A 24,269-nucleotide genomic window follows, 5' to 3' on the forward strand; every position below is an offset into this window, starting at 1 on the left:
AGAAGGGAGATGGCATAAGATATAGAGGCTTAATCAAAATTTCTCTTCTTCATCTTCATTCTTCTCTTACTCCCATTCAACATTATACACCCAAAGTATCTCATTAAAGTGATAGATACCTTTTAACACAATATTAGTGACTTTGGGAATCTTCCAATTCCCATTTTTTGAATACTAAAAAGGTGGCACCCAGATAACATGCCCATAAGTTTCTCAAAACCATATGGTGTGACCTATCATTGGAAAGTGCTTGAAAAATGGAATCTATTGAGCTATAGAGCGCTCGATTTGGAGTTATAGTGTTCAAGTTATGAAAAATCCAAAGATTTGACCATGTGTCCCAAACTTATGGAAAATTCCCATATTCTGTAATATGGAGTTTTTTAACCCTAAAGTCTCTTTACACATAACCTCTCTTTTATTTAATGCATATGTAGGATTAGACTTAGCCTATGTTATATTTCTCAATAGAAAATGATTGTTCTGTATGGGGATCGTAAAATTGTTGTGATCATTAGAGCATTTTTTAGTGCTTCATACAAAGCCTGTCCATTCCTAGACATTTGGTAGCTTGCAGATAGGTCATGCTATGGAAGCATAGTTTAGCACAAAGCCATGATAGTATCTACCATGTCCAAGGAAACATTGAGTACCTTTGTGATTTGTGGGTAGTGTTAGATCCATTATCACACTGATAAAAACAAACTACTATGGGAGAAAAGGGAGAAATTCATTGTCATAATAGGCCCTGCTCTAAGAAAAGATGGTGAAACCCTTATGTGTGAAGCTAGCTATCAAAAAGGTAGTGGCACCCTATAGTCCAAACTAGTTAAATCATTAGTTGATATTTTCTAGATACAATTTTGCATCCACCTCCCTTGGTTCCTTGTGTCATGTGACTCCACATAAAATCTAAATCCTATAGTAGATGAAATTTCTTATGCCCAACACATGTTCTTGACCTATTAGCTACCTCCCTAGGCATGCCTCTTCATTAATAGAAATCGTTTGATATAATCAACAATATTATCTTTATCAACAACCATTGAGTGATGTGAGATTTTATCCTAATCAAATGGGGATCCGAATAGGGGCTAGTCTCTCTATCTACTATTGAATGACTGTGAGACAAAGGGTGGGGCAAGTGACCAATCCTTTTCCTTCCATTCAAATGAGAGGTGAAATGTATGAATGCACACATGGGTTGGGCCTCTCAATGCACAATGCATGATCTATTTAATGCGCAATACCATAAGGCTCCCTAACCTTTTATTTCTCATACCGTATGCTAGTATCGAGCGAGATGCTGGGTTGCGCCATCCATTGCACAGAAGGCATACAAAACTTAGACAAGTGATAGTGAGAAATAAATCAATGGGTATTAGGACATGGTTTACCTTCTTGTATCTATCAACAGAGCATGAGACAAAGGGGGGGGTTGAGCATGTCTTCCCTTTTGTTTCAACAACTAAGAGGTGATGATTGAGGGACATTGCAACAAATGGCAATAGGCCGTACATTCTTATTTTTATATGCACACACAGGATGGACCTTTGGAACCAACATACGACATGACATGTCACTATGTTCTATGCAATGCACTATAAGGCTCCCTAGCTTTCTTTTAATCTTGGACCTATACTAACCGGATCAGGATACACTAACACACCATCCATTGTGCACATTGGCATGCTGCCTCTAAACCCCCAAAATCTTGTCAACTTCTAAACTAGGTATGCGATAAGGGTTTCTTCATTCCTCCTCTAATAACATGAGTATTTGGGGTAAGTGTTTCTTCTATGATTTTATACTAAGTGATTGGTGAGTTTGGGTTCTGAATTCTTTGTTGATAGCTGTCTCCAACAACAAAGTTATCTCCTTGGATGTTGTGTGATGGTCCCTACTTTGCTAAACATATGCAGCAATAAGCCATGGTGCCTCTTGTAGATGATTCCAACACCTAGCTCTCAACAACCAATTGCTATAAATGCCGAGTATTTCTAACCCTAATCTTTGTATTCTATATGTGTGTGTGTTATATCATAAGTGTTGGCATTGTAAGCTTCGATGTTTGCGGGTGTGTATATGTGAAAGCACTCTTATGTGCTTAAGATTGTGTGGTGCATGAATATGGATGAGAGATGTGGAGTAAAGTGTGCCACATAGGGCACACATGTAAAGTGTGGGTTGTATGGTGCCACATAGGGCACACATGTAAAGTTTGGGTTGTATGGTGTCACATGGGGACACACATGGAAAGTGTGAGGGATCATTGATGGAGTATCTCCTCCTTTATATATGTAACATGTGTATGCAATGAAATAGAAGAGAACATTTGTTGAGTGTGCATATTGTTTGCCTTCTCTTTGTAGCCATGGAGTTCCTTGTCTATTACAATCCTCCGTGATAGTGTATCAATCATTTTGTACACACCATGATCAACCCCACATTCATTTTCTTGACATGGTATTAGAGCCATGGTTAGGGCTCTTGATCATGGTGCTTTTTTTAAATGTATGTAGCCTATATCATTCTATGCCCTTAGTATATTTTAACCATTCCTTTCTTAAAAATTGTGCACACTCATTATCATTATGATAGCAAATGAGGGAGTTGAAAAATTTTTAGGATTATGAAGAGGCCATCAACATCAAATGAAGGATCTTTGTATAATGGAAGCTAGAAATGGAGTTTTACAGCACGAATTGTCGAGCCATTGTCAACCAAGAAGCTGCTAATAGGAGGCAAAGGTATTTGGTTGTTTTTTTTCTCCCGTTACTATTTTTGAGCATGGAAGAATGCTCAAATAAGAGAAAGCTTGTTGTTTGTGGACATTGTTGTCCTATTGGCTCTTGCTATTGAGCAAGAAGCATGTAAAGATGCATATACTTGCTATCATTGGTATGGCAAGTGGTGTTGGGTTGGTTGCAATCCAAGTTGGAACATGCTGGTTGAGGCATGTCTCATATGTACACTCAAGGATGAGTATGTGGAGTGGAAGCAAGGAAGGATTTTACACATTGGTACCTTGACGGCTTCTCAAGAAGAGAAGCATGCGAAAGGCAACCTTGAAGTGTATGTCAAAACAGAGAATGGAGACCTACAACCATGGCCAAAAAGATTGTACTTGTGGAGATAAAAGAGAATTACTTGCATCAAATTGATCTCCTCTGATCGAAACAACTCCATCGACGGCAAAGCAAAAGGTTCCCTCCAGTTTGCCATTGCGTAGATCTTTGGTTCACAAGCAGTGAGCTAATCCTACTTTACAAGGGAAAAGAATGCATATCACCTGCGAAAACCTAATGGACCCGATCCAAGGGGGCTAAGGGTTTCCTGCAGATAAAAGCCAACTGCGTGTGTGTTAAGTGTGTGCCTATCTCTCTCAGTGTGCCTCTTTCACAGTGAGACTGCAGCAGATCCAGCAAAAGCAAAAGGCAACCTGCTCAGATGTATCCATCTCACGAAAGACAAATTGAATCGGGACATTTCAAATGGACCCTGCATGCCTATATGTGCAAAAGGCGGATGAGAGGAAGTTATTTAGAGCCCAGAATTGAGAGAGAGAGAGAGAAGAAAAAGCAGTGTAGGCAGAAGAAGAAGAAGCAGGGGAGAGAGAGAGAGACTACCGTTTTCTCTCTGCCAAGGAGAGAAGAAGAAGTAGAAGAAGATTCAAAGTCTGTGGTAGAGCAAATTCAGGGTCTTTCTGGATGGTGTGCCATTTCGTGGGGCCATGCTTCTCCACGCATGCCCGTAAGGCAGCCTCCTGCTTCCACGCCCACTTCTGCTTCGATAATGTAGTGGGCCATCTATATCTGCAAAGACCGTGGAGAAGTTATCACCATTGACTAACACACGAATATCTTCGGGGGGGCTTTCATCAAGAATTTTCAGCTCACGTGCAAGCTCTTTAATAACCCGAGGCGAGCATGTCGATGAGCTCGAACATGATGCGTCTACTGCGAGCTTTATGGGAGCGATTATGGAGGCCCGGAAGCTCGTCCCCTATCTTCTACTGCTAGTGGGGTTGTCGCAAGGCACACGAGACATGGGAGAAGAGAGAGCACAGAAACGAAGAGTCGAACAAAAAAAACCTTGTCAGTGACGATAGGACGAAGGAGTTGCCATGTGGCAACCTTATCTTTTCTGGGTTTTTGGCATGTGTAAAGCCCCATTCATACACCAAAGCAAAAGCTAAGTTATACATTCTAAATATGTTTGTGTGAAACAATGTGAAAAAAAAAAACATTCACATTTGTATTCTAGATAATGATAGCTAAACTTGAGAGTTGAAAATGAAAAATTGTACTTCACCCATGGTATGAGGGTACTCTATCCGAGCCCACCTAGAGGCTCAGAATGAATGTATCTACATGCATGTGTGAGACAAGGTTGCAGAAGAATTGGCTTGTGCAGGGTTCTCTGTCTGAGATTGAGATCTCAAAAAGAATTTTGCGAGTGCGTGGTGTGTGCACATGATTGTTGCACCTTGAGGTTTGTCATACCTTTCCCGAACATCTAGGATTGTTCAAAAAGGATGGGGTAGTTTCACCGGAGCAAGTGGTGCTCAAACAAACATTGTACACGCACATAAAACATGCATATGGTGGACTAGATGTGTCTAGTCATATAAACACTCCAATATAGCATTGAGGGGGAGTGTTAAGAAGTAGCGATTGTTAAGAAGTATCGATTGCGGTCATGTAATGCTACATTGGATGGATGACAAGGTAAAATTAAACACCTCACTTAAGAGGGGGTGTTGGCATTGTAAGCTTCGGTGTTTGCGGGTGTGTATATGTGAAAGCACTCTTATGTGCTTAAGATTGTGTGGTGCATGAATATGGATGAGGGATGTGGAGTAAAGTGTGCCACATAGGGCACACATGTAAAGTGTGGGTTGTATGGTGCCACATAGGGCACACATGTAAAGTTTGGGTTGTATGGTGTCACATGGGGACACACATGGAAAGTGTGAGGGATCATTGATGGAGTATCTCCTCCTTTATATATGTAACATGTGTATGCAATGAAATAGAAGAGAACATTTGTTGAGTGTGCATATTGTTTGCCTTCTCTTTGTAGCCATGGAGTTCCTTGTCTATTACAATCCTCCGTGATAGTGTATCAATCATTTTGTACACACCATGATCAACCCCACATTCATTTTCTTGACATGGTATCAGAGCCATGGTTAGGGCTCTTGATCATGGTGCTTTTTTTAAATGTATGTAGCCTATATCATTCTATGCCCTTAGTATATTTTAACCATTCCTTTCTTAAAAATTGTGCACACTCATTATCATTATGATAGCAAATGAGGGAGTTGAAAAATTTTTAGGATTATGAAGAGGCCATCAACATCAAATGAAGGATCTTTGTATAATGGAAGCTAGAAATGGAGTTTTACAGCACAAATTGTCGAGCCATTGTCAACCAAGAAGCTGCTAATAGGAGGCAAAGGTATTTGGTTGTTTTTTTTCTCCCGTTACTATTTTTGAGCATGGAAGAATGCTCAAATAAGAGAAAGCTTGTTGTTTGTGGACATTGTTGTCCTATTGGCTCTTGCTATTGAGCAAGAAGCATGTAAAGATGCATATACTTGCTATCATTGGTATGGCAAGTGGTGTTGGGTTGGTTGCAATCCAAGTTGGAACATGCTGGTTGAGGCATGGCTCATATGTACACTCAAGGATGAGTATGTGGAGTGGAAGCAAGGAAGGATTTTACACATTGGTACCTTGACGGCTTCTCAAGAAGAGAAGCATGCGAAAGGCAACCTTGAAGTGTATGTCAAAACAGAGAATGGAGACCTACAACCATGGCCAAAAAGATTGTACTTGTGGAGATAAAAGAGAATTACTTGCATCAAATTGATCTCCTCTGATCAAAACAACTCCACCGACGGCAAAGCAAAAGGTTCCCTCCAGTTTGCCATTGCGTAGATCTTTGGTTCACAAGCAGTGAGCTAATCCTACTTTACAAGGGAAAAGAATGCATATCACCTGCGAAAACCTAATGGACCCGATCCAGAGGGGCTAAGGGTTTCCTGCAGATAAAAGCCAACTGCGTGTGTGTTAAGTGTGTGCCTATCTCTCTCAGTGTGCCTCTTTCACAGTGAGACTGCAGCAGATCCAGCAAAAGCAAAAGGCAACCTGCTCAGATGTATCCATCTCACGAAAGACAAATTGAATCGGGACATGTCAAATGGACCCTGCATGCCTATATGTGCAAAAGGCGGATGAGAGGAAGTTATTTAGAGCCCAGAATTGAGAGAGAGAGAGAAGAAAAAGCAGTGCAGGCAGAAGAAGAAGAAGCAGGGGAGAGAGAGAGAGACTACCGTTTTCTCTCTGCCAAGGAGAGAAGAAGAAGTAGAAGAAGATTCAAAGTCTGTGGTAGAGCAAATTCAGGGTCTTTCTGGATGGTGTGCCATTTCGTGGGGCCATGCTTCTCCACGCCTGCCCGTAAGGCAGCCTCCTGCTTCCACGCCCACTTCTGCTTCGATAATGTAGTGGGCCATCTATATCTGCAAAGACTGTGGAGAAGTTATCACCATTGACTAACACACGAATATCTTTGGGGGGGCTTTCATCAAGAATTTTCAGCTCACGTGCAAGCTCTTTAATAACCCGAGGCGAGCACGTTGATGAACTCGAACATGATGCGTCTACTGCGAGCTTTATGGGAGCGATTATGGAGGCCCAGAAGCTCGTCCCCTATCTTCTACTGCTAGTGTGGTTGTCGCAAGGCACACGAGACATGGGAGAAGAGAGAGCACAGAAACGAAGAGTCGAACAAAAAAAAACTTGTCAGTGACGATAGGACGAAGGAGTTGCCATGTGGCAACCTTATCTTTTCTGGGTTTTTGGCATGTGTAAAGCCCCATTCATACACCAAAGCAAAAGCTAAGTTATACATTCTAAATATGTTTGTGTGAAACAATGTGAAAAAAAAAAACATTCACATTTGTATTCTAGATAATGATAGCTAAACTTGAGAGTTGAAAATGAAAAATTGTACTTCACCCATGGTATGAGGGTACTCTATCCGAGCCCACCTAGAGGCTCAGAATGAATGTATCTACATGCATGTGTGAGACAAGGTTGCAGAAGAATTGGCTTGTGCAGGGTTCTCTGTCTGAGATTGAGATCTCAAAAAGAATTTTGTGAGTGCGTGGTGTGTGCACATGATTGTTGCACCTTGAGGTTTGTCATACCTTTCCCGAACATCTAGGATTGTTCAAAAAGGATGGGGTAGTTTTACCGAAGCAAGTGGTGCTCAAACAAACATTGTACACGCACATAAAACATGCATATGGTGGACTAGATGTGTCTAGTCATATAAACACTCCATATAGCATTGACGGGGAGTGTTAAGAAGTAGCGATTGTTAAGAAGTATCGATTGCGGTCATGTAATGCTACATTGGATGGATGACAAGGTAAAATTAAACACCTCACTTAAGAGGGGGTGTTGGCATTGTAAGCTTTGGTGTTTGCGGGTGTGTATATGTGAAAGCACTCTTATGTGCTTAAGATTGTGTGGTGCATGAATATGGATGAGAGATGTGGAGTAAAGTGTGCCACATAGGGCACACATGTAAAGTGTGGGTTGTATGGTGCCACATAGGGCACACATGTAAAGTTTGGGTTGTATGGTGTCACATGGGGACACACATGGAAAGTGTGAGGGATCATTGATGGAGTATCTCCTCCTTTATATATGTAACATGTGTATGCAATGAAATAGAAGAGAACATTTGTTGAGTGTGCATATTGTTTGCCTTCTCTTTGTAGCCATGGAGTTCCTTGTCTATTACAATCCTCCGTGATAGTGTATCAATCATTTTGTACACACCATGATCAACCCCACATTCATTTTCTTGACAATAAGTGTGTAGACACACGAGTAGATTGTTTCCCTTGTTGGTCATCATAACCTAGTCACATAAGGTCTTAAGTGTGGGGACACATCCATCTTACATAAAACCATGTGAACATCCCTTATGATTGTCCCGTCTTCCAAAAGAAGAACTAGTGGTCCTGCGAGACTTACTAAAGGAAAACTTAGACGTGTTTGCTTGGTCATATAAAGATCTAAAGGGGATTGATCCCACAATATGCCAACATCTTATTGACCTAGAGCCTGATGCCAAACCTGTAAGTCAAAGACAAAGGCATATGAATCCTAATTATTTTGCTCTGGTAAAGGCTGAATTATTGAAACTTCTTGAAATCAAGTTCATTTATACGGATATAGTGAGCTTACCTCCATGCCGTTCGAGTTACCCCCTCTCCCGCACACTCCGGTAGCTACACGATCCAAGTGCAAGCTTCAAGCAAGCTCCATCCTCAAGCTCCACGCTCCAAGCTCCATCACCGCGAGCAAGAGAAGAGAAGAGAAGAGTGCTATACAAATTGTGGCCTTGGGCTATATTTCTTCGAGAACATTGTAGACTCCATGTTGCAATCCTTAAAACTATGGGATGGAGTTTATATGGATATAACTCCCAAAAATACTTGAACTTTGTTTATTAAAACATGATTAAAAGTTATCTCTTGCAACAAAAATATCAACTCTAAATAAAAGTTAATTCTACATACATAATACTGACCTATGCATAAATCAAGATAGGAGTTTAGGTTAAGACAACTGCCATGAGTAAGGAGTTAGTGCTATGGCCACCTTTGGATATCGAGGTACGCTTACACTAGGTGTCACCTTGAAAGAAGCACCCATGGAAAACACATTGTACTGTGAACCAGGAGAAGTTGGTCAGATAACAGTCCAATGCCTTGAGAAGGAGCCACTAATGAAATGAGCCAAAGTTAATTGAAATTTTTTATCACCTTTCCTCCCTGTCATCGCCGAACAGGTGGCAAGGGAAGGAAGAAGTAGATGATGACAGGGAAGAAGGAGTGGATGACAAAGGGGGAGAAGTAGTGGAAGATGACGTCGATGAAGGAGTGGATGACAAAGGGGGAGAAGTAGTGGAAGATGATGTCGATGAAGGAGATCATGATGATGATGATGATGATAAGGGGAGGCCACGTGACCTACCACCCCCCTTGGGCATATTGACCAGTCCCATGACCACTTGGAGGGGCTAGCAGATAGCAACAAGTGGCAGACACCACAACCACTCCACTGCCTTCCCATGCCCCCCCCCATCAAAGGAAAGGAGGAGGCCTTGGCTCTCTCACGAGAAAATAGAGAGAGAGAGAGAGAGAGAGAGAGAGAGAGATAGAGAGAGAGGGACAGAGAACCTTCTAAAAGGTTCTTCTTCTTTTCCCCTCCTTAGAGGGTGGCCACACACACTTTTCCTTTTCCTTTTTCTTGAGCTTATTTCCTACTGCGCTAGCCAATTTCGCCCCCTTTCTTGAGAAAGAGGCTGTTGAAGTCCCTATGGGGGTTCCACTTAAAGCGAAGAAGATCAAGCATGGCCTCCAAGCAAAGAATGTCGAGTGCGGGTGGAAATCCCACTATCCGCAATGAATCCTTGAGCAAGGTATCAGCGCCAATAAAACTACGGTACTGGATGTAAATAATATGTTTCTAAGTTGTTAGTTGCTTGCTTTGATTTTTGCATGGGACACATCAAGATTATACTATGCCGCACGAGAATAGGTCATTGAAAAGGATAGATTTCATCTCAAATATTCAAAAGATGGAGTTTGCAAAGAGCATGTGTCAAGGGTTCTCCACATTTTCAAAGACCCATATTTTTCCACAAAATATGATCCATGAGCATATAATATGTGCTACAAATGTATGGAGCATTGACATTAGATTTGGAGTGTCAGCATGATGTTGGTTTCTTTCATAACTAGCTTTGTAAAATCATTGAGCACTGAATGAAATTCAACTTGAGTGGAATGATCTATTGATGGCTTTAGCATTATATAGACTAGCTTATCTCAAAAGAATGCCAACGAGCATTCTTATGACTCGGTCTAGTCTCTTTCCAAATCTGTACTACATTTCCATAAATCTTTGCATAGCTCTTGCTTTAACTTTGATGGCTTTCCAATCATATTTCTCAAGAATCTCTTTACATTCATTCCACTCATTAATATTTTTTGTGCCTCGACTTTCTCAATAGATGCTTCACATTTGGATCGAGGCTCCATTGTGTATACATAATTGATATGTAACGTCAATAACTTGTCAAATATGTGCATGACGCAATGCAAAGTGCAAAAATGCACATTCTCAATGTTCATTGGAAATATAGATTTCCGATTCTCATTAACATGTGACCTATTTGGTGGTGCCTTTCTATTGCAGGCCACTGCTCCTCCCATGCAACATTATCTATAGCCTTAGAAGAATTGTTTGTTTCATGGAAAATGGACACGGCAATGATACTGATGCCTTAATGTCGCAATTGAACATACACTTTAGAGTCTTGAGATCCTCGCCCAAGTACTAATTAATGTTGAATTCTTTGACTTCTTTCACATAGAGCTTCTCCCCACTTGCTTGCTTGGAAATTATATCTAGATATGGAGTATGTTGGAATATCCAAGAGAGAACATTATGGGTCTCCTTATGCACTTCAGCTACTACTAGCCACCAAATTTTCTTTTCTAACTACACACTAAACAATTGGACAAGCTTGCTATCTTTTGCATAGGCCATGGCATCTGTTACAATTCATCAAGCTTGATAACAAACTCCATGGTTGGTGATATAGACTTAGGTGAAATAGTGTACTATATTGAATCCATAATTTTAGATTAAGACAAGTCAATACCTTTCGAGCATTATACCTTATAGAAACAAGCCATGGCACATTGCAACTTAACCAGGTTAACAAAAATATTGTTGAAGTTATCATAGTTATAAGAAATCTTTCCAACTTTAGTTCCCTCCACTTCCATTTTTCCAACGATAAAGAAATATCCTCATATATTGAATCAACAATGGATATATTTTGTGCTCGTCTTACAACTCTCAACCAAAATGGACGGGGAAAAATCATGTGCTTTATCTTGCTACGAGTCAATATAGTTGCTATCATACCATATATGGCCTCATAGCCTTGTCAAGTAACATCGAATGTACCATAAGATATTTGAACTTCTTCTATGGATAAACTATTAGGAACATTTATAAGAATGCCATTCATAGCAGCAAGCTAGGGGGCTCGATATTGAGGGTCTCTCAAAATTCCAATCAAATGCTTGTGTTTTAAGCATGCCTTCAGAAGCTCAATTTGCTGACCCTCACCTTGGCCTCCAACATCATCAAAATTTTTCCTAAGAAAAAATAGATATTATTAGGGAATTCACATTGCCTTTGAATAGAAAATTACGAACCTTAATGCTTGCACACGTCTTTTTCACGCTCTACCACTCAAGGATAGTGATAGCATTGGAAGTAATCGATGTTTTCTTTCCTTATAACCCATGAAAGTTTGCTTGCACCTTTGCAACTTTGCTTTTGCAATGTTCTTATCCTTCTCCATTTTCTCCAAAAGTAATTTTAATGAAGCATTCTCCTCCTCCAAGGTTTAATTTCTTTGCATGTCTATTGCCATGTCTTTTCCCTTGTCTTTATATTGCTTCAATTCTTCTTTAAGTTTTTGCACTTTGATTTGCTAATCTTGTAGGGATTTTTGCAACACATTTAAAGAACCCTAGGGTTGTAACAAAGATTGATGAGTGCTATATAACACTGATTGATAATATTGACGCATATGAATATTTTTATCTAAGCATTTGCAATAAACTAGTTGACCATTTTTACCATCCCCAACAAATGTAAACAACAAAGAGGTGGAATTGAAAGGTGGATTTAGCCTAGTGCTAGTATCATTAGGATACAAGGAACCACCCACCCAAATATTGATATTTTTGTTTCTCTCTAAATGATATTCGGAAGCAGTTGTTGCATCTAGCCCATGCTTGCATGATAAGGGGACTTTGCAATAGCATACTCTTCATCTACACAAACATGCAAATCTACATTTCTCTTACGATTGCTTATGTCCCTGAGTGGTTCCATTAGAGAAAGAGAGAAAATGAAGTACATTAAGTTTCATGGGATAATACTAATTTGGAATTTCTAGAGAGCAAAAGAGAGCATGAAAAATTCTTAGATGCATATATAATATGGTTAGGTACTAGATGAAAAAGACCATGTTTTGAGAGGGGAGAGAAAAAGTCACTTTTTGGGATCAAAATTAGTCTGCCCTTGATGTGGCAATTAGGATTAGTGGAGCATAAAGTACATATGTAACTACCTCTATAGGGTCCTAGGTCTCACATATGTGGGTATTTAAAAATATGTGCTGATTTTGAGGGCCTTCAATACAAAAAAGTGTATAGAAAATAAGTATTTCAACTTGCAATATGATTGGGTTCCTTTTGAGAAAAAAAAATATTTTTTGTGAACATTTTTAAATTTTTATTTTTGGGATAAAAATTAATCCAAGTTGTCGATGTGGCACTTTTGTAAGAGTAGTAGTCCCTTCTTGGAGATCACACTTCATATCATTAAGGTTGTCCAAAACTACAAACTATAATGACCTACTTTACAACTAGTATGTACCATACTTATAGCACTCTTATAATAGCCACTCTAAAGCAGCTCCTCCTCTGGAATATGCCAGACGTCTTAGTCTTCAGTAGGCTCAAAGCCCTTTGCATCATCCACAAAGTCATCCTCTTCATTATCTTGTGTGGTACTTGTCTCCAAGTCTTCTTTCTCATAAGCATTGTACTCTCTTCTTTTTTGAATAATTTGATATATTTTCATGTAATAAGTTTCCTAATCTTTATACCATCCAACTCATTGAGAGAATATGTAGCATTATCATGCACATGCTTAACTCGATACAAACCAAATCACCTTTTTAAGACATTCCGAATATTGCTATGTTGAGTGTCTATGGTGTTATCATAAACTAGCACCCAATCTCTCTCCTATATGGCCCTTGATCTGAGTCTTGCCTCTTGTTAAATCTTTCTTTATTATGAAGACTTTCTACCCTTAACTTTACTACTATCTCTATGTCCTCCTATCTTCTCAGATGTGTATAGTAAGCATGTCTTCTATAGTTAGCCCTCCCTCCCAAGGTAAAACACTCCATGTGGTAGTCACCTCTCAAGAGGAATAATAGGCTTTTGCCCATACATTAGTTCAGTTTGGTAGATATCAACTTGTTGCTCTATGTGTATTCTAGTCAGCATAGCAATAACCATGGCCACTCTTTCATTTTGCCTCTACATGACTTTACCAATGCCTTAATGATAGAAGAATGTCCCCTATCACTTTTCCCATTTCTCTTTGGATTATACGATAATGTCAATGCAAGCTTGATACCCAATTGAGAGAAAAGTCACAAGCCTCATCTACATCAAACCCTCCCTATTTGCAATGATCGTATCTACAAAGCCATAGCGACAAAAGACTTCATCCAAGATAAATTTGCATATATAATTTGTTGTCTTAGTGTTCAAGGCTCCCCCTTTCACTTGATTAGTCAAATATTCACATGCAAGCTTGATATTCCTCATCTACCAAACTCATATAGGCATGGTTACCAAATCAACCACCCACTATAATGAATGAAGAAAGATAGGTTGGCTACAAACCATGTTTGTGCTTCACTAATGAATATGATTCCACAAACTGTGAAACAATCTTTCACATTTCTTGCCACTTCTACCTCTCCTTAATCTTTTCACATCTAGCCCAAACTCCTTTATGATCCACCTAAATACATTCATAAAAAATCTACATCACATGTAACTAAAGTAGCCCTACCACAAATGAATCATAATGAAGTCCCTTTCTTCCTCTCTAGTTGTTACTAGACAGTTACCCACCATCCTTTAGAAAATACTCATACACTTTTTTTATAATTCTCTGGTATTCCTCTTGAGTTCAGTCATCTTCCTTTAATAGTGTGCTCAAGTATTGACCAATTTTCAACCACTCTCCTTCATATACCTCTTTTAACATGTCAGTGCTAAAAATAACATCTATAATAGTGCTTTTCTGTTGTTGTCCATGCATTTTCTGTCTATTTCTTGTTCTTGAATACATGGTCTATTTTGTGCTTCATCAAAGTGTCTTCTTGGAAGGTTGAAGCTATGTATATGGGCTGAAATAGGCAGCCCACATAGTGATTTTGTGGACAACAATTCCTTTTTCTTCTCAAATGCTTCATATGGTATGATTTACACTTGTATTTGGTTGATCTATGCACTCTATATTAGAGAAAGTCTATGCTATCATCACATGTGAGAGTTAGCAACAGTAATCTTTTAATTCATTTCTTGCTTTATAGTTGACATCCTGTCAAAATATGCATGTTTTATGAGCCCCTATGGCAGGGCAATGTTTGAAGACCATTCATATTTGCTTTGAGTTGAATTAAGAGGAGCTTTCCCTCTTTACTTCTTGGCTGTGATAACTTAACCTTATCTCGATCTTTATTTGAAGCTCTCTTGAAGCAAAGTTATTTATCCATCAAGCCTTGTTATTGACTCGTAAGCTTCAGTTTACATTGAATGTAATCATACAAAGTTGAATGATGGGATGCAAAGTTGTTGATTATACATGTACTTAATTTCATAATCCGTGACTGTTCTTACAAGAAAACAACCTTGACTTGGTTTTGAACTTATGAGGAAATACTCTTGTGTCAACCCTTCTCTTTTCTCAACCAATTCTAGAGTCTAAGCTCTTGAACCCTTAAACAATATTTTCTCTCAGACCCTAGTGATTAACCAAGAAATACATCTTAAACCTTTTAAACATTCATTGTAATCTACTAATCTCTTAAGGACGCATTTCCAACTATCTTGCCCATTTTTCTTGCCAAGCCCCTAGTGACCTTCAAGTCTACGCACTGCGATAATGTTTCATTAGTATCCATTTTTCTTAATATTTCTTGTTGATGAGAAATGAAATTTTTTATAGAGGGATCAAATTGCCACAAAAGTGAATTTTTTGATACAAGGCTAGTGTTAATAGGTTTTTAAATTGCTACAAATAATCTTCCACCAACATCCTCTTTTGCTTTACTATTTTGATTTTATCTAGTACATCACCAATAGTTTTATCCTTACAAAATCTCAGAAAGAAAGCATTCCTTAGGTCATTATAAATAGAAAACTTGGCTAACCCATAGGTTTTGAACCAATTCATTGCCTTATCATGCAAAATAGTAACAAATTGAGTCAACTTGATTTGGTCATTACATCATGGACACTTTAATCGAGTGAGTTTCAAACTAGGCTACATACCAATCTAGATCCTACTATTTCCCATTGAAAAACTTAGTTTTCTTAACTAGAGGGTTAGGTGGAGACTAGGCTAGTGTAGGAGGTTTCTTAGGAAGTTTAGGTGGCAAGGGATTAAAATGTAATTGTCTCCTAGTGTGGGTAATCTGAATAAGAATGTGATTGCCTAAAACAATTATTTGGATGTTTGCATAAAATAATTTACAAATTTATTAGAGATTGAATCCTATCCTAATGAACTTGTAGTTAATGCTTGAGAATTAGATTGTTGACAATGGCCCCTTTGGATAGTGGTTGATCCATGCACAGTTGATCTACTGGCTCGGGATCACAAACGTTTGGCCTTGGAATTCACAAGGACTACATTTTCCCTGAAGTTTCTCTATGATAGGAGGTGCATACCCCGACAATCTGTAATGGCCATAGCCATTAGTACAAGGTGGTTGCTATGTTGCTACTTCTACAACTACATCATGGTTGCATATTTATGATAGCAGTGTCCATGTCCAGCTTGCGTCTATTCAGTGGGATAGATCAAGATAAGATTGCCAAGTTTTTTTGTCCTGCTACAACACAAGTATCGCTTGCAATAGACATATAGAAGTAGAGAGAAGAAGGAATTCTTGCTGCCCTTGTTTGCTTTGTAATTGGCCACCTATTTAAGCCTCAAGTGCGTACATAGAGCAATCAAGATGCTCCCTTCCACAATGCTTTATGCAATATCTACTTGCATCAAGCATAGCAATGCCATGAATCCACCACAAGAAGAGAAAAATAAGTGTTGCTGCCCACAATACTTAGTTTGGGCTGAAATATTCAGCCCACTTTCTTCTCATAAGCAAGTCAAGAGGGTTTCTTGACTCTCCTCTCTCCAAGCTTCCACTATGGTAGATTGCACTGAGCTTCCAAGAGCATAAATGAGCCCTTTAGATCAAGATAATCAATAGAGCAAGTAGATGAATTTCAGTCCTTCAATTTACTAGATAGGAGGTCCATTAACAGTTCCCAAAGACTCAAGACAGTGGATTTAATGTCTCTCTTGACATGGGAGATCTAATTTAGCATACATAGGTCAGGCCTAGACCTTCCTCAAAACTCATAATCAAGCTCTCATAAGTATGGGCTGCTATTTCCCCTTAAATACACAGTTTTGCCTTCTTTTTCTTAGCCAAGAATGGCCTTGTCCAAGCACGAAGAGAGTAGCACTTACATGTCAAGTGGAGTTTGCTGCAGATACTTGTGGTTGCATGGCTTGAACTACCCCTTCATGTGGTAGCTTTAGACACCTCTTCCCCTACTCCATCCATGGCGCGTGCTTCAGCCCGCAAAATGTGGCGGAAAAAATGGGCTATTTGATGCCCTCTTATCTCTCATTTGTCTTGTTCTTTGATATCATAAGTCACACAAGTGATAATGCAAGGCATATACCATGTCCTATGCACAAAGACATAGTCAAATTCATGAAATTTGGTGATTTTTCTCAATAATAGACTTGTGAGACCTATTTTTGAAGTAATTACATCACTGACACATGCAATCAAGCTCACAACCAAGCCATTGAAGTGCCCAAAATTACTTATATCATGACATATGGAGCATGACTTACAAGACTTGTAGCAACTTCATATGAGTAAGTAACTAAATTCAATCATCTTGATAGCAAACCATGGTAAATTTATTGCATTCAAAGGTAGAGAGCCCCCATCTTTACTACACCATACCATATGTTGGTGGACTTAGGTTTTTATGACTTTTTGCACTAGGCACATCTCTATGTAGTATATCTAGGTTTCAAGTAACTTAGTGATATATGTAAAGGATTAAAGTTTTTATGTTTAGACCATGGGCAAAGAATCTCATGAAAATGTGACAAGACAAGATAGTAGTTGAACAAAATTTAAAAAGTTCAAAATAAGCTAGAAAGTGTATATTTCTATATGAGACCATTTTTATAAAAAATCAAAAACTTTTAGTGTTTCTAATCAAAACCATCTCAAAAAAAATGTACAGCTAAAAATTTCAAAAAAATACTTTGATATGTATAATATGCATTTCCATTAAGAGATTTGTAATTAGATAAAAGTTACCAACTTTTTAAAGAGCTCTAAATAAGCATTGTTGAGTGCTGTTTTAACCAATTTTCATGCACTTTTGAAAATCTGGTTTTTATAGAAAATGAAATTCCCCTTGAAACTTGTTCCAAATCATGTATTCTACTATCTTATGATATTGATAAAGTCTTATCCAATTTTAGTATCATATACACATGTTATTTAAAATATAGTGAAATAGGACCTAAGCCACTAACATAGCATGCATCCACTTTTGGGGAAATTTACAAGACTATTGTTAAACAGCTTGGATGAGAATAATTAATTATCTCTAAATATGCAAATTTAATATTTCTTTAAGGGATTAAATAAAAAGATTTGGGGGTCCGTTGGCCAATGTGGAAATAGGAGCACAACAAACATGGAACACTTTAATTGAAGCTACTATAAGGCCATTCTTATATACTAGGAGATGTAGGATCTAATTTTGCAAAGTGATGAAAAAAGTAATTTTAAAGATAAACAAAAGAAAGAAGAAGAATCGACAAAAAAATAAGGCAAGAGGTAAAACTCTCACCATAAATCCTCTATTTCAAAATCTTCTTCTTAGAAGAAATGTTAGATCAAAAGATACTGAAAAAAGTGAAAGCCTTAGGATTTTCAGCACTAGAGTGGTAATAGAAGGTATGCAAGATTTGTAATAAAACAAGTCATGAAGCAAAGATTTGTTGGTATAATCTTAATGGGGAAAATTTACATCCACCTAAAAGAATGCAACAACCAACAATCGTACATCATGTTGTTACAAATAATCAAATGCATAGGGGATGTAATAAAGCAAATTAATACCGTAGCCAATATGATGCCTTAGGTCTAGGGTTAGATATAAAAGGGCTAAGTTGTAACTTTCCAAGCATCTTTTGCAAACTCTAAAAATTTCTTGTTTGAGATTTCGACCTCCCACCGTCCATTGAGGGTGCATACTCTTTGGCCACCAAGGCATCGGGGTGGATTCCATGCCCTTCCATAGCATGAGGAGGATATCATGCTGAAGCCTCTCATGAATGATTCTTTGCTATTGCTCTTTGGCCACCAAGGCATCGGGGTGGATTCCATGCCCCTCCATAGCATGAGGAGGATATCATGCTGAAGCCTCTCATGAATGATTCTTGGCTATTGTATCAAGTGGTGACATGATTCATGGCAGCCTAGATACATTGGCTATAGCTTTCTTGGCATTTTAGTATACTTTCTTTTTTTTAGTATTTTTAGCTTATTGTGGGAATTAGCTTCTTTACAATGGTATCAAAGGCTTAAATTTGATTCTTGGTAAGGTCATTTTCAAGTCTAGATCTGGTTACTAACACCATTCAAGAGGGGTTCAAGATTTGGTTATAAGACTTGGTACAATTCAAATTATGACTAGTCAGGGGTTTCTTGCAATTAGTATTAACCAATTTTAGAGCTCCTGGAGAAGATCTAAAGTGAAAATGGCTAAGAAGAGGCCGATTTTGGAGGTTCTTGGTATAGGTAGGATAAATAAAGATTAGAAAAAATATTAAACAGGGGTTACTTTTGTTAAACAAGGATTTCTCTTCTTTCTCTCTGCTTGTTCTCAAGCTTCCATGGATCAATCTTGATCATATCTTCTTTCCCTAGCTTCTACCATCAGAGAGGCTTACCTAGCTTAATTCTTGACCTATTTTTCCACTGACTGAGAAGGAGAATGGGAGGAGATTTGACCCTGTGAAGAAGGAAGCTGCCACCGAATTCCGCCTCGGCCTCATCTCCGCCCTGCCCGCCAACACACCGCCAGAAGGACTGCCCGCCATTACGCCGCTAGAAGAACTTGTCTCCTTTTTCTTCCACATGGAGTGGCCACTCCCTCAGAAGCTTCTTGAGAAGCTTCTAAAGGCCTTTGGGAAGCCCCCCTTCTTGTGGGCTTCCATAAGGGCCTTCAGGTGGGTTTTAAAAACCCCCTAGGATCCAAAGCCCCCTTCTTGTGCCCTTTCCTATTGCCTTTACAAAGCGGGTTTCTTTTTACCCTCACCCCGGGATTTAACCCCTTCAAAAACAGCTTTTTACACCACCTTTCCCCCCTTGCGTTCTTACACAAAGGGAGTCTCACCCCGGGATTTACGCCCTTCACAAGCACCCCCTTTTCCCCCCTTTTTTTCATTCCATCCAAGCCCCTTTAAAAGCCCATTTACCCCGAGAAATAAGCCCCTTTTCCCCCTTTTTTTGTCATTCCTTAAAGCCCTAGCAAGTGGGTTTTAAATCCCCTTTCCGTGGACCCTTTTCCCTTTACCCCAACAAAGCGGTTTTTTTACAAACCAAGGACTTAAGCCTCCTTTCACCTTGTATCCTCGAAAATTGAGAACTTTCCCTTAGCATTTCCATAAAGTCATTTCCGTTGATTTCCCCCCCATACAAGTCTTTTAAGGTCTCCCATTGGATTCCTACACAAGCCTTTTAAAAAACCATTTTCGAGGAGGCAGGTTTAAGGCCTTCTAAAGCCGGTTCCAAAAGATAGAGAAATTAATCAAGGAAGTCGAATCACAAAGGAAGTTTCGCATGCGAAGAAGATGGCCAAGATCATAAATTTGCGTCCAAGATGAAAAGGCCAAATTTGCAATGGCTCCTAAGAAGGCACAAGGCGCAAACGCAGGAGGAGCATCTCCTAGCATCCATGTGGACATTTAACCACAAGTCCAAGTTTTCTTCCTAATTTTGATTTACATCGTAATAATTCAATTGTGCATGATTCATTTACGAAAATTAGAATGCACTTTTTCGATTGAAATACGTTGGCTAAATTAAAGGAAATAAATTCGATCAAAGAATCAGTCATTTGTATTAAACGAATGAAAAAAAAGAGCATAAGATCTCTATGCATTCCTAGCAAGTGGTTTTTATGCATTGCAAAGTAACGAACTTAGGTTATCTAATGACCATCTTTATAAAGATGAAATTATTGTTGTACACTTCGATTATGCATGGAAAGATTAAAATCACGTTGTTACATGAGCGGTGATCGAGAGCAAGCCTCACTCACAACCCGATAACGAGATGTTAAGGAGTGCCCGTTGGGGTAATTGACTTTGTTGAATGCACAACACAACTTAAAAAATTCAATTATTCGATCGTATACCACAAGCCACACAAAAACAAAACAAAGCCTCTTATAGCTCAAAAAATTTTTTAAAACCCGTATGCGGGTAGAGCATCACACAACCACAACACAACAAAAATACCAACAATTCGAAAACAAACAAAATGAGATATATTTTCGTACCTTAACAACCTTGAGCTGATGCTCGGCGCTTTGACACCCAAAAGCTCCAACTTCCAAATTGACATGATAAGAGCTCACTCTAGCATGCGACCCTCCACTCTCCTCTCTCACAAAATACAATTGTAATCAAGGGAGAAGGCCCTTAACTCTTCATTCTCCTCTCTTTATATAGTTTTCTATCCACACTCACACACATAAAGCTTTTTGCTTTCAGCTTTTGGCTTTTGCTTTTCTACTGCTTTTCACTATTTTTATTTTTTCTGCTTTATGCCTGTTTGCAACTTGTTGGGATCATAACTTCGTCATTTGAACTCCGAATATAGTCATTTGGGTACTCAAAATGATCGAAACGCATTACTCGACAAGCTAGCGTAGGCAGAATTACAAAAATCCATCAAACTCGGAAAAAAATACTGATTTTTGTAAATCACATCATTTTTTCTCCATCTTTCATCTTGGACGACTTATTCCCTTCCTTGGCCTATTGTTCTTGTGATTACACTTTCAACACACATGTCCTCTTTTTCTTCAAGAAATACTTGCTGACGATGTAAAACGTACGACCTTTTTCCTTTTATCATTGAGTCTTCAAAATAAATATTCGCTAGATATGAACGTGTTTCTTTTATGCAGTGTGCCCTAACAGAAATATGCTTTGGAATAGAACTCCGTGCACAACCATACATGATTTGAGAAAACATGCAATTGATCTATGATATGGAATCAATCAATCCATGCTACACACAAAATAATGTATGCATTGAAGAATTGTGCCTAGCCTCTCTAGAGGTGATTGTGCGTCATGCAAAATGCAAATAAAATTCCTTGTTAATTTAAAGTTTCTTATCATCACCTCTCAACTCTCTTCAAAAAGATATGATATACTCCGCTCCACCCTTCCAAAATCTCACATCACTCTAAAAAATGATGGTTCTCAAGATGTTGACCAAATATGAACAATCCTTCTCACCATTGATGGTGTCCTTCACGACCCTCTAACTCATCCAACCACCTTACACTCTCAACCAGAAGTTCTTAACTTTATGATGAGCATCCCAAATATCATACGTGTAAGAAATGTGCCTGCTCAATGATAGGTGCTCTCTCATGTGCGCGTGCATCTAAAATTTACTACATATAGCTACAACGGACCTCATGCCGTGCTAGTGCTTAATGATGGTGCAAAATGTGCATAATTCTAATCCATGACATGGAAATATTTGATAAGAACATGAGACGACCCTCGAGTGTAGTTCATCAACAAATGCAACGTGAAGTGCTCGTGAACCCATTATCCCCTGTGATGTGCAAAAGTCTCGACAAGAAAAAATACCTAGCTCCTCAATGTTCAGTAACTATTGACAAACACAAGCTTCATCCTGTCCAAAAAAACACCAAGCTCGACCAAGGCTATCAAGTTTCACACTCAAAAAATCAAACAAAATGACAGAAACAAAACCTAGGTTAAACAAACACAAGAAATCCAACTACGAACAACAAAACAAACTGTCACACAAACAACTAAGCTAGCAAAAATCAAACCTAACTACAGTTTGACTACGGTTTTTTAGTTTTCAGAAAAACACTTGACAACGTATCGCATTATTAGGCATCTTTCCTTCAAAATGATTTATTAAAAGAAGGTCACTAATAATCCATAGAAATTTGCAAGGCATGGAAATAGTTCTTGAGTTGCATGAAGTAGATTAAACCCTAGACAATCAACTACGTAAATAGTTACGAGAGGTTGTGTGATGTTCATTCAGCGTACGAATATCTCACTTATAAAAAAAGTTAGAAAAAAGCTGTATGGGTCACATAAAACCCTAAAGTTTAGTAGCATGAATCTTGAATGCATGATAAAAAAAATATCAATTGGAAATAAGCCATAACTTAACTTACGCTTTGATCTTAACTAAAAAAGTTAGGGATTGTAAATCTACTCATACATAGGCAATGAATCATATGGTTGCGAAAATGATATCGTAAATATCTTCAAGAATAGACAAGTAAATTGGTTTAACCTAAACACCTAAACTGTGAGGGACTCATTTAGGAATGGTTAAATCGATGCAACATATCCCAAGTGCTAACTAGGATTTAGCACATTGAGGACGTAACCTAATCACTCTTATTGCCAAATCTAAAACCCTTATACCCTAAAGACTTGCTCACATTCATGAAATGTAGGGACACTAGGACGTACTTGCGAGAGATGATCTAGGGTTTTTACCCTAAGGATCGCTTGCTAAAAGAATGAAACTCAATTTCGATTTGGACCTTTAGGACCGACAATGTCAGCCTAGTGTAATCAGGAGTGGATTGTTATGAAGACACCCAAACCCTGTTCCTTATCTAATCATGACCTGTGATTAGAAAACACCGTTTGATGGGTAAAATAGTCCCATAGATTAGGTGTGACACTCGTGCAACAAGTTGCAGAGTCACATGATCTTGTGATTTGATTACAAGGGAATGGACAATTCCTCGGAATGAGATTGGCAGATTCTTACGCAAGTTTATCTTGCAAGAGGATGAATAATCGTCTTGATATAGTACCTTTCTTGGGTAAACTAACCAAGATACAGGGATTAGATATTTGCTTGGAAGAAAAAGACCAATCAAAAAATTGGAATAACATATTTACTGCTAATAGAACATAAGGTATTGGTTAAGTTGGGTTAATAGGGTACGGCCCTAACCCAAGGATATAAGGATTAACAAACAAACCCTTGGGAATCTTGCCAAGTTGCAATTGATCCCGGATTGAATGCTAAATGCATTTGGAAAGAAGGATTCACTCCTTAGTAGTTGGCCAAAAATAACGACCAATGGAAATGATTGTGCTTGTAAAAATTTAAAGAGCACTGTTTTGCTTTGTTTGTTCAAAGAACTGAAGGATGAAAAGATATCTAATGCTTCATGTTGAAGGCCTGAAGGGAGAGGCAGCCTCAATTACCCCCGACTGTCTGCATGACCCTAACCAAGGGGGTTGTTAACTGCACCGGGAAGGTGGACCGAACCCGTTGTGAGAGGTCTCTCTGTTCAGTGCTACTTGGAGCAGGAGGACGCTTGGGTTACAAGGGGGGCTCTAGTCGTAAATCCCACGCCTTTCAGGTCCTACACAAGAGGCCAACGTGACTTGGGATTGGATCTCAAGGCCCGCATACTAGTTTATGGGTGGAATCTTGGATTAGTAATCCCTGTGGATTGCTGGATAACCTTCGGCGGGCAGATTATGGATAAGCCCACGGGCTTGATTTTATAAATGTATTTCAAAGATAAATATGATAACTTGTTTAAAAGGAACTTGTTTGACATTGCTTTTCTATGTCAAGTGCTATGAATACGTGAAGGAACCAGTGCGTAATAGACTAGTTAAGGGAGCTGATTGATGCATGTCCAATTAAATGTGGTAGGTAATTAAATAACTAAAACAACTTGAGGAAATTGCGGTGGATGTGGCCATGGGTCCGTCCTACGGATGGGTGGTCTCGATTGGCTGGGAACTTTTCTCAATCTTGATGGACAGTAAGAAGATATTTTCAAAGGACACGAACAGCAAGGGCGCTGACCTAGAGTCTAAGTTATAATAATCCAATTTATGCTGTTTAAGGGGAATGGAATGGGACTATGCCTTATGGTAGAGAGATCGAGCCTTGCATCC

This window comes from Lygodium microphyllum, chromosome 3 (genome assembly GCF_053477565.2).
Source record: "Lygodium microphyllum isolate KBCC chromosome 3, Lygodium_microphyllum_v1.1.10, whole genome shotgun sequence".
In the NCBI taxonomy this organism is placed as follows: Eukaryota; Viridiplantae; Streptophyta; class Polypodiopsida; order Schizaeales; family Lygodiaceae; genus Lygodium; species Lygodium microphyllum.